Source organism: Anthonomus grandis, chromosome 6 (genome assembly GCF_022605725.1).
Source record: "Anthonomus grandis grandis chromosome 6, icAntGran1.3, whole genome shotgun sequence".
In the NCBI taxonomy this organism is placed as follows: Eukaryota; Metazoa; Arthropoda; class Insecta; order Coleoptera; family Curculionidae; genus Anthonomus; species Anthonomus grandis.
Genome location: NC_065551.1, coordinates 36,480,940 through 36,498,568, shown reverse-complemented (window position 1 = coordinate 36,498,568; position 17,629 = coordinate 36,480,940). Strand labels below are relative to the sequence as shown.

General features: G+C 31.0%; 2 protein-coding genes across 2 annotated transcripts in view; both read right to left on the bottom strand.

The window, feature by feature from the left end:
* The window catches only part of LOC126738046 (uncharacterized), a 103,636-nt gene extending 88,945 nt beyond the window's left edge, over positions 1-14,691 (bottom strand). Inside the window, exon 1 of the mRNA XM_050443215.1 lies at positions 14,387-14,691. The gene's annotated coding sequence lies outside the window, so the exon portion shown is untranslated. The remainder of the gene's footprint in view (positions 1-14,386) is intronic.
* LOC126738043 (inositol-trisphosphate 3-kinase A-like) overlaps positions 1-17,629 on the bottom strand; it is a 160,481-nt gene that overhangs the window by 109,454 nt on the left and 33,398 nt on the right. The gene's annotated exons all lie outside the window — the stretch shown is intronic.

Here is a 17,629-nt window from a genome sequence, read left to right as displayed (position 1 = left end):
TTGTTCGGTGAATTACGGCCAATTATGGCCATAATATGCATGAATTAAAAAATTTACGAAAAAAAAAATGAACGTTCTTGCTGCTGTTTCTTCTTCTTCGCCATTTGCTTCTTAAATAAGCAGTTTAATGTTTTTTTTTTTCGTCTGATGGCCATAAGAATTTAAGCCGCTTAATGATAATTCTTCGGCATGAAATGGACTTACGAGAGATATAATATATTGAAACGGGATAAGAAATAAATACGATGAAAACGGAATAATTAAGTCATAAAAGAAGAAATAACAAGGTATGAGGCTCTGGGAGTGAAATTTGGGATTTTTTGAAGTACAATACATTCCTACAGCAATACTTTAGCTGTAAAACGCCCTTTCTATCAATATAAAAATCAATTTTCTTCGAAATTATATTTAATCATAACGGTCTACATCTCCAAAGTATTTCAGCGGTACATTCAATCATCATTAGTTTCTTAAACGGCACCATCTGTCTTCAACCAAAAATAATCATCTTTTGACCACTTAACGAAGTAATCCGGCGTTCGTTTGTTATTTTGCGTAGGAAGTAGTGGGCGAGAATCGCGCTCCAGGCCTGATTTAATGGAGTAACATAACAAATTGATTCGCCTATAGTTTGCAGATGATACTCGGTTGATAGAAGAAGAAACTGCCGCAGGCTTAATTAAGTTCGTTCCACTCAATTACCATTACAACGAGTTCGATGATCGTGGATGTCAATCAAGACTAAAATTTTAAGTAGAATATTTGAATGGCTGATTGGACGATTATAGGGCCGCACCTATACTGTGTGTCACCAATATGAGCGAAAAAATCTAATTAAATGCGATCGGATGTCAGCTGTTGATGTGATGATTTAGAAATGAGTACGGTTAAAAATTAGGCAATTATCTAAATGTGAAAAATGAATTAAAATTTGTTACACTGATTATTGAAGAGGGAGGTAGGGCACACGCAATGTATACTGATTTATCAAAAGCTTTTGATCGTGTAAATCATGCTATTTTGTTTTTGAAGGTGGTAGACAATGGTACAGTGAAAACATCTTGTCGGACTTGCATTGTCTTATTTATTTATTGTAACACTATTCAGGGAAGCACACTGATACATGCTTTGTCAATATTTTCAAGGGAAAATGCACACTTATACATGCTTGGTCAATATTTTGGTCAATTTAAAAGACACTCTTTCAAAAGATTTACTGTGAATTTATTCGCTAAATTCACATCTTCTAAAGGGCATACAATAGAGACTCTCTTAAATTTTTATTTTTTAATTTTTTAATAAAGACGCTCTTTCAAAGATTAACTGTGAATTTATTCGCTAAATTCACATTTATTTAAAGGACATACAATAGACACTCTTTTAAATGAATGTTCAATACTTGGGTTGTTCTTATCACTCTTTCTTTTTTCTCTCTTCTTCGGGAAATTATTTGTTAAATGTCTCTCTTATATAGCAGATTTATGCGTTAAATCTGCACTTTTAAGCATAGGGATAAAAGTCAAAATTCCTTTTAAAATCTTGGGGTTACTATAGGAAATTTATGCGTTAAATTTTCTTATTAAAATTGTTTTCTCTTGATAGAAGGGGATTTAAAAGGGGGCTCTTCTAAGTAACATTTATTAAGAATCAAATATTTTAAAAATTATTGAATATCCAATCGTAGAAAGTATAACAGCATGTAACCAGTGTGTTTTTTCCTTGAAAAATTGTTAAAGCATGTATAAGTGTGCATTTTCCCTTAAAAATATTGACAAAGCATGTATCAGTGTGCTTCCCTGAATAGTGTTACAATAAATAAATAAGACAATGCAAGTCCGACAAGATGTTTTCTCATGCTATTTTGTTAAATAAATTATATGACTTTGGCTTTAGTGTAGTACATTTGGCTATGAGGTTGTGTAATTAGATTTCTAATAAGATTGCGTTTATTTCCGGTGTTTAGTCTCTACATTGCTAGTTGTTTTAATTACTGTTTATTACTATTACCTATAGGATTTTTAACGACGTCGTATGAAAATCAGGAGAATTGCCAGAAAATTTAACAACAAAAGTTTTAACTTCGAAGACGAGGTTTAGTATCGAAGACCAATCCAGAATACCTATTAAATATCAAGAACTGTTAAAAAGCTCTTGTAAATGTCAAGAGTGATATATAGGCGAGAGAAAGTGACCACTGGAAGCTAGGACAAAAGAACATTGAAAGTGGACCAAACAGGAAAGGTTTCCAGACCAGGAATAGTAGAACAGGCTGTATTGTATACCATCTTTATATACCCTCCAGATACTATCCTTAGTGCATTGGCCACAAGATACTTTGGACAACAACAAAGATTCTGTGTAATTGTCAACACTAGTGAAAAAAAGTTCTATCTTTAATTTTCTGGAAACGTTATATCTTGGGCTTAACAATGGGGATTGTGCTGTCGCAGTATTCTGTGACTTGACAAAAGCCTTTGGCTGTGTCAACCACAAAATACTGCTAAGTAAATTGGAACCATATGGATTTAAGGGTTTTGGAATATGTTTCCGGCATATTTGATGGAAAGAGTGCAAACTGTTATTTTTCAGGGCCAAAGCTGCGATGAAATGATCACTAGCATATAGGTGTACCCTAAGGACCAGTATTGGGTCCTTTCCTATTCTTAATCCATATCAAATTTTAAAAGAAAAAAAAATTCTTGAAAGCAACTTACATCACGCAAAACTAAGGAATCTTCTGCCAATAAACAATCAACAAGTTTGCTAAAAATCATAACGGTTGAACAAAATGACATTTTAGGCTTTAGAAAACACAGTTTAAAAACAATTACGTTCATAAAAAAACTCGATGAAATCTAATGCCATTAATATATTTTTTAAATTTCACCAAATATAAATATTATTGAAGCTAGCGTTAGAGATTTCTATTATAAGGACAGTTCTTCCGAAAAGGTACATACACTGCCTATACTGTATTTAAAAAAGATAGAGAGTAATAAAATGTAAGAGTGGGCATCCATAGGCGTAGGTCAATTCATTAAGCGGTAAAAAAGGTAGGGTTCGAACGCTATAAGTGTGATGTATTTTATTAGATTAGTATACTACCTTGCAGCTAATGTAAACTTTATTATGCTTCCTGTAAGCTTCATTATGGTTGTAAATAAATAGGGCTGGTAATAAAAATAGAGAGTATAAATATTACTTCACCTGTTATACGAAAGTGTTATATACAACGTATTATAATAAGTGTTTGAGATTTCAGAGGGTGATTTTTTTAAGGTAAAAAGTTCCTATGAATGTGCGGTCTAAAATGATTGGTCTTGTCCTTTGACACCCTGTATCTTGAAAACTATATTTATAAGGGTGTCTTTTTCGCGTAAAAATTAATGAGGAATTAATTACTTTAACCAAATATATAATATAAGATTGTACAAAAAGTCAGCCCTTGAAAGTCATAAACGACACAATTTTTTTATTACAAGCAGTTGCATTGTCTCATTTACCTGGAATTTTAAGTTTCTGATTTTCGAGTTCCTGAAATTCTTGATTCATAATTTTATTTTATTTGTAATTCTAGGTAGTTGAGTTAGTTCCCGGACGTGGTCCCAACTGCCTGGAATTCTTGATTCTTGATTTTGTTTTATTTTATTTTTTTATTCCGATACCGCCCTATATAAGTAATACCTAAATTAAAAACAAGTTTAAATTTTCTCATGTCAAAAATCCTCCAGGTACCAATTTTTGTTCAGAAATCGGCATTATTGAGGAAGTTATACAGAAAAAACAAAAGTAAAAATAAATCTTTGACACCTTGTATCTTGAAAACCAAGCATTTTAGACCACACACATATATAGGAACTTTTTACCTTAAAAATACCTAAAAAATCACTCTGTGAAATATCGGACACTTATTAAATAACATCTTATAAAATACAGTGCATAAAAATATTTAAAAAAATGGATCAGACGTTTACTTCAATGAAAAGAAATTCTAATAATAGATTTGCTACTCGTACTCCTGCATTGTCAGTCAATAAAAAAGTGTCATGATTATTTAAAATACAAACAGTCTAGTTTTGCTACAGATGAAATTGTACAGTAATTCCTAAATGACTTATATGAACTGATGAATTTATAGACTATTGCGTGAAAAAAGACAGGACAAGTAGAACCTGCAAAGCATATTAAAGGAAGACTACTATTCATCTATTGAGCCTGTATCCGGCAAAAGAATGTTAAAAATGCAATAGTTAAGTTCAACCGGGTTGCCAATTTGAGCTATGGTATGCATACTTTTTAATTTATTCTATTTGAATCTTAAAAGAAGAAAAATAGAACTGACAACATTGCATATTTTTAACGTTTAACAATAAACTTTTACGAGTATATCGCGGGAGTCCTAAAATTTTAAATAGGTAAAAGAAAAAAATTGGTCCCACTGGAAATTACCCATAGATTATGGTATTTGTATATGCAGGTATTATATTAGTTGGATTATCAAAGAAAGGGAAATTTAATAACATCGATATTTCTACAAATATTCGTTATTATCTGTCGTAAATCCAATACTGACGCAGGTTCAGTTTCGTATACCTTTTGCTTCAAATAGCCCCATAAAAAAAAGTCTAGAGGTGTCAAATCTGGCGAGCGAGCTGGCCATTCCACAGGTCCTCGACGGCTATTTGAAGCGAAAGGTGTATGAAACTGAACCTGCTTCAGTATATCGAATTTACGACAGACAATAACGAATATTTGTAGAAATATCGATGAAAGCGTCCAGCAGCTCAAGTTTCCATTACCTCAAGTTTCAATATTTTGAATTGATCCGTTCAAAAAATAAAGAGGGAGGGGAGGGATATTAAAGAAAAGCCCTCTATGTACATATAATTAATTATACATACATATTATTTATTATATATAAAGTCTTTTAAGTTAGTTTGTAGTGTTTAATTTTACTTGGGTTTTGTTTAATTTTCTTGTTTTATGATGAAAATAAAAACATTTAAAAAATTTACTTCAAATCGTGTTTTCTTGTGTAAAGAAATTTCCTTAGTTCAATAATACAGATGTATAAAATCGATCGCTTTTATTCTTGGTTATAAAAATAAAAAAGAAAACAGGTAAAATATCCAATATTTTTTTAATTGATAGTGTGCGCCACTGAAAATGCCTCGAGACCGAAAAGTCCGAAATGGGTTTTTTACAGTATTTATGGCTTTCTTCCCCCTTACATCGCGGTTACAGTTACCGCAGATGAGTAGTATTCAGCATCTTTGATGACACTAAACGTGGAGTTAGAAGAAAAGTTTATTTATTTTATTTCAAAAAAATCAATAGAGAGGAGAAGAAAATGTGGGATCTGAACAACCTGATCGATCAAGCGGTTGACTTTTTTGATTATTTTATGTGATGATGACAGCTTTTTATCAGGTGACGAAAAATACAATTTTATGATTGAAAACATAATAATTATTATTATTTATGTTTTTTTTAAAACTTTTAATAAGTTATTATATTTGGTTTAATTTATATTATAGTACCCTGTCTGCATACCTTTGTCGTACTATTTTCATTATTGATCCGACGGTTAACATTAGAAAAACCACTGGAAAATTAGGCAAACCTGGGTGGTATTACCTATATTGAGAAAAAAAATCGCAATTCAAACTATGGAACTCACATAAATTATTGGAAGGTTACCCTGTACCCCTTTAGCATACTATATAAGGTTTTATTACTCTCTACCTATTTGAAATGGACTATAGTAATATTTCTAATTATAACACTATTATCCTAGAGAGTCCAATAGAGTCCAATATACAGAAGAAACAACAAAATTATAAGGTTTTTAAAACATAATAAAGTTTACCAATAAATAGTAGTAAGAATCCAAAAATAAAATGCATAGTCTACCCCATGAAATGAATAATGAATAAATTATTAAAGATTCTTTTGAAAAACGCTTACTATTATAGTAAGTATTAAATAACATGTATAGACAGTATCTGCCATATTAAGAATCTCCATAAAGAGCGATATAACTATCAAGTACCACGCAACACGCGTTATAGACAAATAGTACGATCCAATAAAAAATGCCAATAATAAAACCATATCGATAAATAGTCATAATTTGTGTCGAGTATTATCCTAATACGGGTCTAATATTATTATCAAATTCTAGTCTTTATAACAATTGTCATTTGTTTAATAAAATTAAAATATTTATTTAAAAAGAGTTTCGTTTATGATGCCTTTAAGTTATATATACAGAGTGTCTATTTAATAATACGGTTAAATCTTGAAACGAAAAACAATTTTAATAGGGGGAATGTTAATTGAAGTGCTACTTTTTAAAATTAGTTTGGTTGATGCAGGGTGTCCCAATAAAGCGTGGTACATAATTTGATTTTTTTTTTGTAATGGGAGTTTTCATTGACTCTCTTTTTGACCCTAAAACTGTTGTACCTAAAATTATGACCTGACCCTAAAATTAATGTATCATTCAAATTTTAATATTTACCAACGACGTTCTTTATCTGTTTGAAAAATGTATGTAGAGTCCTCGGCTAAGTCCATATTATCTTTTTTTTTATACAGGGTGATCAAAATCGTTACCCAAATAATAGAATTTTTAATTTAATTCTGCGCTATTTTTTTAAATGGAACACCCTGTATCCAGTAACGCGTTTTGATAAGGTATTCTTTTATCTTCAATTTGATACCAATAAGTTTGCCTTTATTTCTAACTGTTTTCTCAAAATTTGTTCTCAAATGTAGAATGACATTTTTTTTCATAGGCATTACGACACTTACAACGGAAAACAATTAATAGATATTTTATGGAATCAGAGTGACAGGCATTTTGTCACTCTGTTCAATTCTATTTCGAACACTTTTTAGTTATCAGAAAATTAATCTCAAAACTCTAAAACAATATTATGAAGCTTGAAAAAAAGTCGAAGTTGCTTGTATTTATTTTTAAAATCAGTTAAAAAATAAATTAACTGCCTGGAAGAAATACATGATTTTTTTACAAATTCTTCCAGAAATAAAGCAAAGATCCAAGAATATTTAGAATTTAACATTACTCATAAGCATATTAAGACACAGGACATGATGACTCTTAAAGTTCTCATTTTCCTATTTTTTGTACAAAGTTCTAAGGCTCCCAAAAATAAGAAATTGTATAAAGTTCTCTAGGGAGCAGTTAAATTAAGATAATTTAAAAATTTCTTAGTGTTTTAGCACAATTTTAAAACTAAATTCATGACTTTTTATAGTAAAAAATATTGAACAAAGTTTGGACTATTAAAATTGTACTAAAAAAGCTCTTGTGCGTGGCCAGAGACCTCGCACCACCACGCAATTCTCTCTATCATCAAAATTGTTGTACTTAAATTATGACACTTTAAAATTTTCTTAGTGATGCGAGGCCTCTGGCCACGCATAAGGCGGCTTTAGTACAATTCTAAAACTAAATTCATGACTTTTTATAGTAAAAAATATTGAACAAAGCTTGGACTATTAAAATTGTACTAAAAAAGCTCTTGTGCGTGGCCAGAGGCCTCGCACCACCACGCAATTCTCTTTATCATCAAAATTGTTGTACTTAAATTATGACACTTTAGAAATTTCTTAGTGATGCGAGGCCTCTGGCCACGCATAAGGCGGTTTTAGTACAATTCTAAAACTAAATTTATGACTTTTTATAGTAAAAAATATTGAACAAATTTTGGACAATTAAAATTGTACTAAAAAAACTCTTGTGCGTGGCCAGAGGCCTCGCACCACCACGCAATTCTCTTTATCATCAAAACTGTTGTACTTAAATTATGACACTTAAAAAATTCCTTAGTGATGCGAGGCCTCTGGCCACGCATAAGGCGGTTTTAGTACAATTCTTAAACTAAATTCACGACTTTTTGTAGTAAAAAATATTGAACAAATTTTGGACTATTAAAATTGTACTAAAAAAGCTCTTGTGCGTGGCCAGAGGCCTCGCACCACTAAGAAATTTCTAAAGTCTCATAATTTAAGTACAATAATTTTAATTATAGAGAGAATTGCGTGGTGGTGCGAGGCCTCTGGCCACGCACAAGAGTTTTTTTAGTACAATTTTAATTGTCCAAAATTTGTTCAATATTTTTTACTATAAAAAGTCATAAATTTAGTTTTAGAATTGTACTAAAACCGCCTTATGCGTGGCCAGAGGCCTCGCATCACTAAGGAATTTTTTAAGTGTCATAATTTAAGTACAATAATTTTAATTATAGAGAGAATTGCGTGGTGGTGCGAGGCCTCTGGCCACGCACAAGAGTTTTTTTAGTACAATTTTAATTGTCCAAAATTTGTTCAATATTTTTTACTATAAAAAGTCATAAATTTAGTTTTAGAATTGTACTAAAACCGCCTTATGCGTGGCCAGAGGCCTCGCATCACTAAGGAATTTTTTAAGTGTCATAATTTAAGTACAATAATTTTAATTATAGAGAGAATTGCGTGGTGGTGCGAGGCCTCTGGCCACGCACAAGAGTTTTTTTAGTACAATTTTAATTGTCCAAAATTTGTTCAATATTTTTTACTATAAAAAGTCATGAATTTAGTTTTAGAATTGTACTAAAACCGTCTTATGCGTGGCCAGAGGCCTCGCATCACTAAGAAATTTCTAGAGTCTCATAATTTAAGTACAACAATTTTGATGATAGAGAGAATTGCGTGGTGATGCGAGGCCTCTGGCCACGCATAAGGCGGTTTTAGTACAATTCTAAAACCAAATTCATGACTTTTTGTAGTAAAAAATATTAAACAAAGATTGAACTATTAAAATTGTACTAAAAAAGCTCTTGTGCGTGGCCAGAGGCCTCGCACCACCACGCAATTCTCTCTATCATCAACATTAAATTATGATACTTTAGAAATTCCTTAGTGATGCGATGTTTCTGGCCACGCACAAGTCGATTTAGGCACAAATTTTTAAGAGGTAAAAAGTACTTGACTTGACTCTGAACTTACGAATGAATATGGTTTGCAGCTAGGTCAAAAGTCTAGTTTGATTGCTAAAAATCAATCAAAGTAAAGAGAATTAATAACAACATAGTTCTCGATTGCATAGCCAAAGATTTACGAGTAGTTAACACTACAAAACGACGTAAATTAGAATATTTTGGTCATTTTATAAGACACCCAGAGAAATATGAGATCTTGCATCATAATTAAAAATTCTAGGCAAGTGTAGTGCAGAAAAAAGGACAAAAGTGAGGCAATGATACGGAAATCTACAGTCCAACTTTTCTTAGGAAAAAAAGGCTATACACACTATAGTGGTAAATTAAATTGAAAATATCATTGTTTGAGTAACTATTTTGATCACCCCTTATAATAAAAAAAATATGTTTTGGAATTTCGAAAGACAAAATGAACTTGGACAAGGCCTCTACATAATAATAATAATAATAATGTTTATTTTCAAACGCAATATAACAAAAGAAATACAAGTAAATTTAATAAACATCGGCAATAAATACATAATGGCTCCAGCCCTCAGGAGGTTAGTACGCTGTGCGAGGACTTGCTGGTATTTTTTTTTCGCCTTAATATAAACCTAAATTGCAAAACAAAACAAACAATCTAAACTATGAATCTATTGCAATTGCAATGCTATTTGCGACGCATAAAAATTAATTAAAACTCATAAAACTAATCAAAACAAAAAAAAATCAAACAATTCAACAAAACATTTTTATAACAGGATTACCAAACTAAAGACCTACTATAGTATTTTGTAGTCCTTTGAAAAACTGATATTACCGTACTGCAGCAAAGCAAGACACAAATCAAGATTGAAATTAAAGGGCCATATAAGTGGACATGTTAATTTCTAATATTTATTAAACCATCAATAAGCTGTCTATTTTGAAGGATAATAAATTTTTTGATCCTACTTTTAACCAATCCCAATGAGTTGCTACCTAGAATAGGGTCAGTTCACCGGTTATCCGGCCATCACTAGTTCTCGGCCTTTTTGTGACTAAAAGCCAAATATTAAGGAAATTTATTGCTATTGGCCTACTCTGAATGATAAAATCGTTTCCCGCATCTTTTTTCTGTCAAAAACGCCGGGGCTTCAGATGACATTGCAAATGACAAGCGTGCGAAAAATCATTTAGTTGTCGACCTTCCAAGCAATAGACCACACGTGTGTGAAAAGTGCAATTTTGCTTAGTGTTGTGAACCAAATAAATAGTAAGTCTCTTACAATTTTTTTGTTTTAGGTGAATGTAATATACATTAGATTATAAGGGAAGGGTTAAAACGTGTAAATTTATTGCTAAAATTTAGCAAAAAATGATTTTACAATTAAAATATTAAGTGGCCGCGATCCGGTTTTAAAAAAGTTAACTTTTTTAGTTCTCGGCCAAAGGGGCCGAAAATTAGTTTAAAAGATTATTTTTCATTTTTAAATAAAACTGTAAAAAATAAGTGTTATAAGGTTTTTGTTAGTTTTTACATTTAGATTAACAATGCTTCTTTTCTGATATTAGATTGCGGCCTGCAAATTAAATTGAAGATGGTGTTTATTTTAATAATAAAATTATCCTGAAAGATAGGGGCCGAGATCTGGCATTTTTCGGCAATTGTGAATATTGCGGTGGCCGAGAATTAAAATCATTGTAGAGTTAAGTCATTTCGGTTATCGGCCTAAACGCAATTCTAAAAGTTTTGATTCTAACTTTTTTTTCAGTGGCTAGATCGAAGAAAAAAAGAACCACTAATACCAAGGTTATTCGACCCAATCCATCGAAGGTTTGAAGGAAACTGTTTAAGTACAGTGAAGAGAATTTGAAAAATGCACTTTTTGAAATTAGAGAAAACAAAATGCCAATAAGGGAGGCAAGTCGAACATTTGGTGTTCCCAGGGCGACCATCCAAGATAGGATAAAAGGGAGAGTATCAGACGTCCTGCGAAAACCCGGACCACTTCCTCTATTAACTGTTGATGGTGAAGAAAAAATTAAAAATTGGATTGTTAATCTGGCAAAATGCGGTTTCCCTATTACGAAGCAGATGCTTTTTGATACAGTGTCAAAAATTAACACTGATTCTGGTAAGTGTTTCTTTAAGAAAGGTGTACCAAAACAAACGTGGTACTCAAATTTCTTAAAAAGAAATCCTGAGATATCCCTCAGAGAAGCTGAGGGAATAAATAAAGCCAGAGCTGCAGTTACAGAACAATCCGTAAGAAAATGGTTTCATGACCTCAAGGAGTACTTAGAGAGTAATAATTTGTCTTACATAATGAATGATCCAACGAGGATTTTCAATGGTGATGAGTCGGAATTCGCACTGTGTCCATCCAGTGGGAAAGTTTTGGGTCCTAAAGGTTTTCGTAATTTGCTGACTGTTAAACAAGGAAACGAAAAAGAAAACATTACTGTATTAATAACTTTCAACGCTAATGGAAATTTTGCCCCTTTCCGGGTGGATGACATCGGATGTCTTTTTTGAATTTATATGTAACGATTTTAACAATTGGTTAATTAAAGAAGAAATTCCAAAGCCTGTAATTCTATTTGTGGATGGGCATAAATCCCACCTTAATATGGCAATAAGTACATGGTGTGACGCAAACCAAATTATTCTATATGCTCTACCTCCCAACACTACGCACATGCTCCAGCCGGCTGATGTTAGCGTGTTTAAGCCAATGAAATCGGAGTGGAAAAAAAACTGTTCATAATTGGCAAAGAAAACCAGAAAATCTGAACTGCTCTGTAACCAAAATTAATTTTTGTAGCCTGTTTAACGAGATACTCTCTGAGCCAGAGAGATTCGAAACTTGAGTAAAAAATGGTTTCAGAAAATCGGGACTATTTCCATTAAATCCCGATGCCGTAGATTACAGCAAATGTGTGGCTGATAAAGCAGTAGCGATAAATAAAAGTAAAAGAAAATCAATCGAAAATATAACGAAGCGTGACATAACTTCTTGCAAAAAAGTTATTAATAAAATAAAAGACAATTTAACATCCTACAGTATAAATGTGGACGTAGTGTTAAGCGAAATTAACTTACTTGAACCACAATGTTCTTCAACCTCGAAAAAAGATAACCAAAATAAGAGTAATAAATCAGAAGCCAGTTTAGAACTATTAATAGATGTAAGTAAAGGTGTTTTTAACATTGATGACAAAAATCAATCAGATATTATTATTCAAGACAACGACCTTGATACTGACAAATTAATATTTGATCTCAACTCAGATCTCAGTATTCCTGATAAAGATACACACTTTTCTGAAAACGTGGAGATAATTCACATGGAGACTGAACTTTCCGAAAATCAGCAGGTAAATTTTTCATCTTTTGTTGATAATAATTTGAATATTGACAGCGTAAAAATTCAAAATATTATGACCAGCTCCTTTCTAAATAATGGTAAAGATGATCAAGATGATGATCTTCCATTGATTGATATTTCTGAAATTTTAGCGGCTCCTACACGCGGTACAACATTTAATGATGATATTTTTGAAACTAAAGTAGGAAATGTCCCAAACGTCGTATGTGGTAATGAAAATAATACTAATAATCTTGACATAAACAAAAAAGGTAGTTCAAAGATTAAAGAAAAACAGTGCCACGAGGAAAAAGACAAAAGAATACTGTCGGAGAGAAATATCAACGAAAATAAAGGTGAAAACAATAGTTTCCAACAAAATAAATCAGAAGGAAAAATTTCAAAAGAAGATGGGAAGAACCAGAAAAACGAAAAAACTGCGGTTCAAGGTACTGAAAACATTGATAGAATGCATGGTGCATTTTCCGAACATCTAGTATATCCTGAACCAGTTAAACGTAGCAAAAATACAAACCTATCGAAAAATGAAAGAGCACCAAGTGCAATTAGCAGTGACAAACGGAGGGAATATTAAAAAAAAAAAAATCAGGAAAAAGAATTTAAAAAGGCTGAAATTGAAAAAAGAAAAGAAGAAAGAAGGAGAATAAAGGAAAGGAAGGAAGAAACAAAAATTGAGAAAAACAATAAGAAACAAAATAAGAGAAAACCGGATTTAGAAGAAACAAAACAAACAAAAACCAAAGAAAAGATACCATGTGATATGTGTAAAGAAACTCTTAATAGTGACATGGAAGAAGAAGATCATAAAAAACATTGGTTGTGACTATTGCGCAAAATGGTTTCACAAAAAATGTACGGAATTCTATAATGTTCCCTATAGTGTTGCTGCAGGCAAAGAATACAAGTGTGATGAATGTGATGACGCTTAATAATGCACGTGCAATGAACTATTTAGGTTTTAAGTTTTCCATATATTTATTATAAGTTTATCTATAACGTACTATATTACTTTGCATTTTAATGTGAATAATTATACTAGAGTATCCTGTTTTGTTGAGACTAATTAGTTTTAATATAATTGCTCATTTTACCTTCAATATTTAAGAATAAGTTGTTTTGTTTGTTTTTAGTTAAAAAGGAATTATTTATCTTTAAAGTCTTTTATTTAAATTAAACTGTTTATTTTTAATAAAACTTGTTTAAAAGTAAAATTTTACACTGATTTTCTTTAATTTAAAGATGGGTAAGTATTTATTAACAAAAACTTTTTTAAAAATGTGTAACCCTACGTAGAAAAATCTAGAATATTATTTAAATAAAATAGGTTTTGGGGTGGCCGAGAACCGATACAAAAATAGCCGAGAACTGTGAGGGGGGGCCAAGAAACAGTGAAATGGCACTTTTTTTAGTTTTATCTCGCTTTACGCTAAATCTTTGAAAAAAAAAACTTACACAAATTTCTTAATTGTTAAAAACACTTTGACTAACATTTTGCATTGGGTAAAATTAAAATTCAAAGCCTCCTTCTATGTTTAGTTTGGTTACAAAGTCAAAATTTTCGTTAAAAGGCCGAGAACCAGTGAACTGACCCTAACACCTCTCATTTCTACTGGTAAAAAATTATAACATCTGGCAAGAAGATAAGTAAAACAATGTTGCCCTATTGTCTTCCTAGCTCTAGTGGTTTATGAGGAATTCTGTTGACGATTTCTTGTATTATACTGATGGGTAATTAATGAAATGTTTGATATAGATTAAAAAAAAAAAAAACGTCGGTGGTAAATATTAATATTTAAGTGATACGTTGATTTTAGTGAAAACATTTTGTGGTAAAACAGTTTTAGTGTTAAAGAAAGAGAGAAAGAGAGTCAAAGGACACCCTGTCACAACCAAATTAATTTTAAAAAGTGGCCTCTCTAACTTAATTAACATTCCCTCTATTAAAGGTTTATTTCTCCATTTTAAGATGTAGCCATAATCGAACACCGCGATATTAAATGGACACCTCGTAGATCCGAAACCAACATTCAAAATTATTTTTTAAGTCAACCAAAGCGTGAGTGAAAAGTTGAGTAAAATAGACCTCAAACACGTTTTAATTCTTTTTACACCGAAACATACACTAAATAGATAAGAATCCACACATACACACACACGCACGGAAAACTGATAAGAAACTGTTATCGCATTATCTAAATAATTTAAGGTCCGATAAAAACCACGAGAGAAAGAGAGAAAAACAAAAGAGCACTCGCGACATCATGCCGATGATGATGATGTTGTTGATCTGGTCCTGGAGCGGAACATCTCGCGGATACGGAGCAGAAATTGACACTACGGCAGAACCGATGAATGGCCGCGGACCGCACCGTACTTTCAGCTCTCGTACCATTTAATTTTTTTTTTCATTTTTAATTTTTAATGTACGTAATGATGCATTTGGGTACCACACACTTACTCCACTCGCTCCCACCCATTTATTATTCGTTTATATTGATTTTCCAAATTCTTTTTTATAGTAGATTTAGATAATATTGTTATATTCGATTAATTTATATAGACTGAGGAAGCGCAGGTTGGCACAAATGAATTTAAAATTCAGGTGTGTGTGTGTGTGTGTACGATTTTTTTTGATGATGATGAATTCACGTATACAGGGTGGACCAAAAATGAGCTACGACTATTAATTTAATTTTTTTTAAAATAGAAACACCAATTTTTTAATTTTGTATAAAATTATAGTTCATTAATCAATAGTTGCAAATTGTTGACTGATAGAAGTCAAGATATTGATGTTTTATTAAGAAAAAAATAACTTCGTTTTTTACAGGCACTCCTGCAATAAAAGTTCCAATATCTTGACTTTTAGTAAATTAATTATAGTAATTTTTTCAAAAAGGACTAAAAAATTATTCAAATTATTCCCATAATAAATAATTTGAACATTTAATCAATATAAGTCAAGATATTTACTTGCCAGTAAGAAACAAATAATTGTGTTTCCAGTACAGGCACTCCTGGAATGAAAATTCCATTTTCTTCATTTTAACTGAATGAATTTTAGTCATTCCTACAGAAATATCTAACAAAAACCTTAAAGATAATTAATAAATCGATAATTTCAACATTTTGACTGATAGAAATCAGATATTAACGTAATAATAAAAGATAAATTATTTTCTTCTTACAGGCATACCTAGACTAAAAATCCCAATATCTTGACTTTTAGTAAATGTATTCTAGTCATTTCTTCAGGAAAGACTACAAAGTCTTTGGTCTAGTCCAAAAATTAAGACTTTGACTGCTAGAACTTAAGATATTGACGTGCCAATAAGAGACAAATTTTTTTTTCTTATAGGCACTCTCGAATAAAAATTCCAATATCTTGACTTTTTGTGCATGGATTTTAGTCGTTTTTTCAAAAAAGACTAAAAAAATCCTCAGAGTAGTCCATAAATTAATAGTTCCAAAAATTGACTGCTAGAACTCAAGATGTTGATGTTCTACTAAGGAACAAATAATTTCATTTTTTACAGACACTCCTGGAATATAAATTCCATTTTCTTCACTTTTACTGAATGGATTTTAGTCATTTCTACAGAAATATCTAAAAAAAATCTTAAAGGTAATTTCAACATTTTGACTGAAAGATTCAGATATTGACGTCATAATAAAAGATAAATTATCTTCTTCTTACAGGCATTCCTAGACTAAAAATTCCAATATCTTGACTTTTAAAGCATGGATTTTAGTCATTTTTCCAAAAAAGACTAAAAAAGTCTTTAAAGTAGTCTATAAATCAATAAATACAAAATTTGGACTGCCAGAACTCAAAATATTGACGTTTTAGAAAGAAATAAATAATTTTATTTTTTACAGGCACTCCAATAATCAATAATTTGAAAATCTAATCAATAGAAACTAAGATATTTAATAGCCAGTAAGAAACAAGTAATTGTGTTTCTTACAGGCACTCCAGGAATAAAAATTCCAATATCTTGACTTTTAGTGCATGGATTTTAGTCACTTTTTCAAAAGAGACTAAAAAAATCTTGAGAGTAGTCCATAAATCAATAATTGCAAAATTTCGATCGCTAGAACTTAAGATATTGACGTGCCAATAAGAGATAAATTTTGTTTTTCTTATAGACACTCCTCGAATAAAAATTCCAATATCTTGACTTTTATTGCATGGATTTTAGTCATTTTTTTCAAAAAAGACTAAAAAAATCTTCAGATTAGTCCATAAATCAAGAATTGCAAAATTTCGATTGCTAGAACTTAAGATATTGACGTGCCAATAAGAGACAATTTTTTTTTCCTATAGGCAGTCCTCGAATAAAAATTCCAATATCTTGACTTTTAGTGCATGGATTTTAGTCATTTTTTCAAAAAAGGCTAAAAAAATCCTCAGAGTAGTCCATAAATTAATAGTTGTAAAATATTGACTGCTAGAACTCAAGATATTGACGTGCCAATAAGAGACAAATTATTTTCTGTCTTTCAAGAACTCCTGGAATAAAAATTCCAATATCTAGATATTTAGTGTACAGATTTTAGTAATTTTTTTGTTAAAGTCTGAAAAAATCTTTAGAGTAGTCCACAAATGAATAATTGCAAAACTTAATCATTAGAACTTAAGGATATTGGAATGCCAACAAGAAGATCTTTATATCTTTATACAATATCTTTCATACAACATGAAAGTTGTATAAAGCAATGTTATAAGGTTGTCATAAATTCATTTAAAATTCAGGTGTGTGTGCGATTTTTTTTTGATGATGAATTCACGTATACAGAGTGGACCAAAAATGAGCAACGACTATCAACTTAATTTTTTTTAAAAGAAACACCCATTTTTTAATTCTGTATAAAATTTTAAGTAATTTTGTATACCATGTCCTATAACTAACCTCAATATTTATTAAGAAATTTGCGATTAAATTTCTTTTATAAATTACCATGAAATTTTGGAACAGTGTATAAAAAAATTAGCAGCAACAAAAAAATTAAAATAAATGTGCAATTTGTTGACCATTAACGTCCTGACAACAGTAACCATGTCGATATTCAAATTCTTGTAATACTTTACTTATTGTTTGAGGCCGGATTTGTTGTATTTCGGCTCTAATTCTATTTTCTAAAAAGAAGGTTAGATGTTTCGCTTAAAAAAGCATCATCAGACCTTATAAACTAGTACTAGTTTATAACGGATTATTCGGAATATATAAAAAAAATATTTTGAGACCGAGACCGAGGGTTTTTATT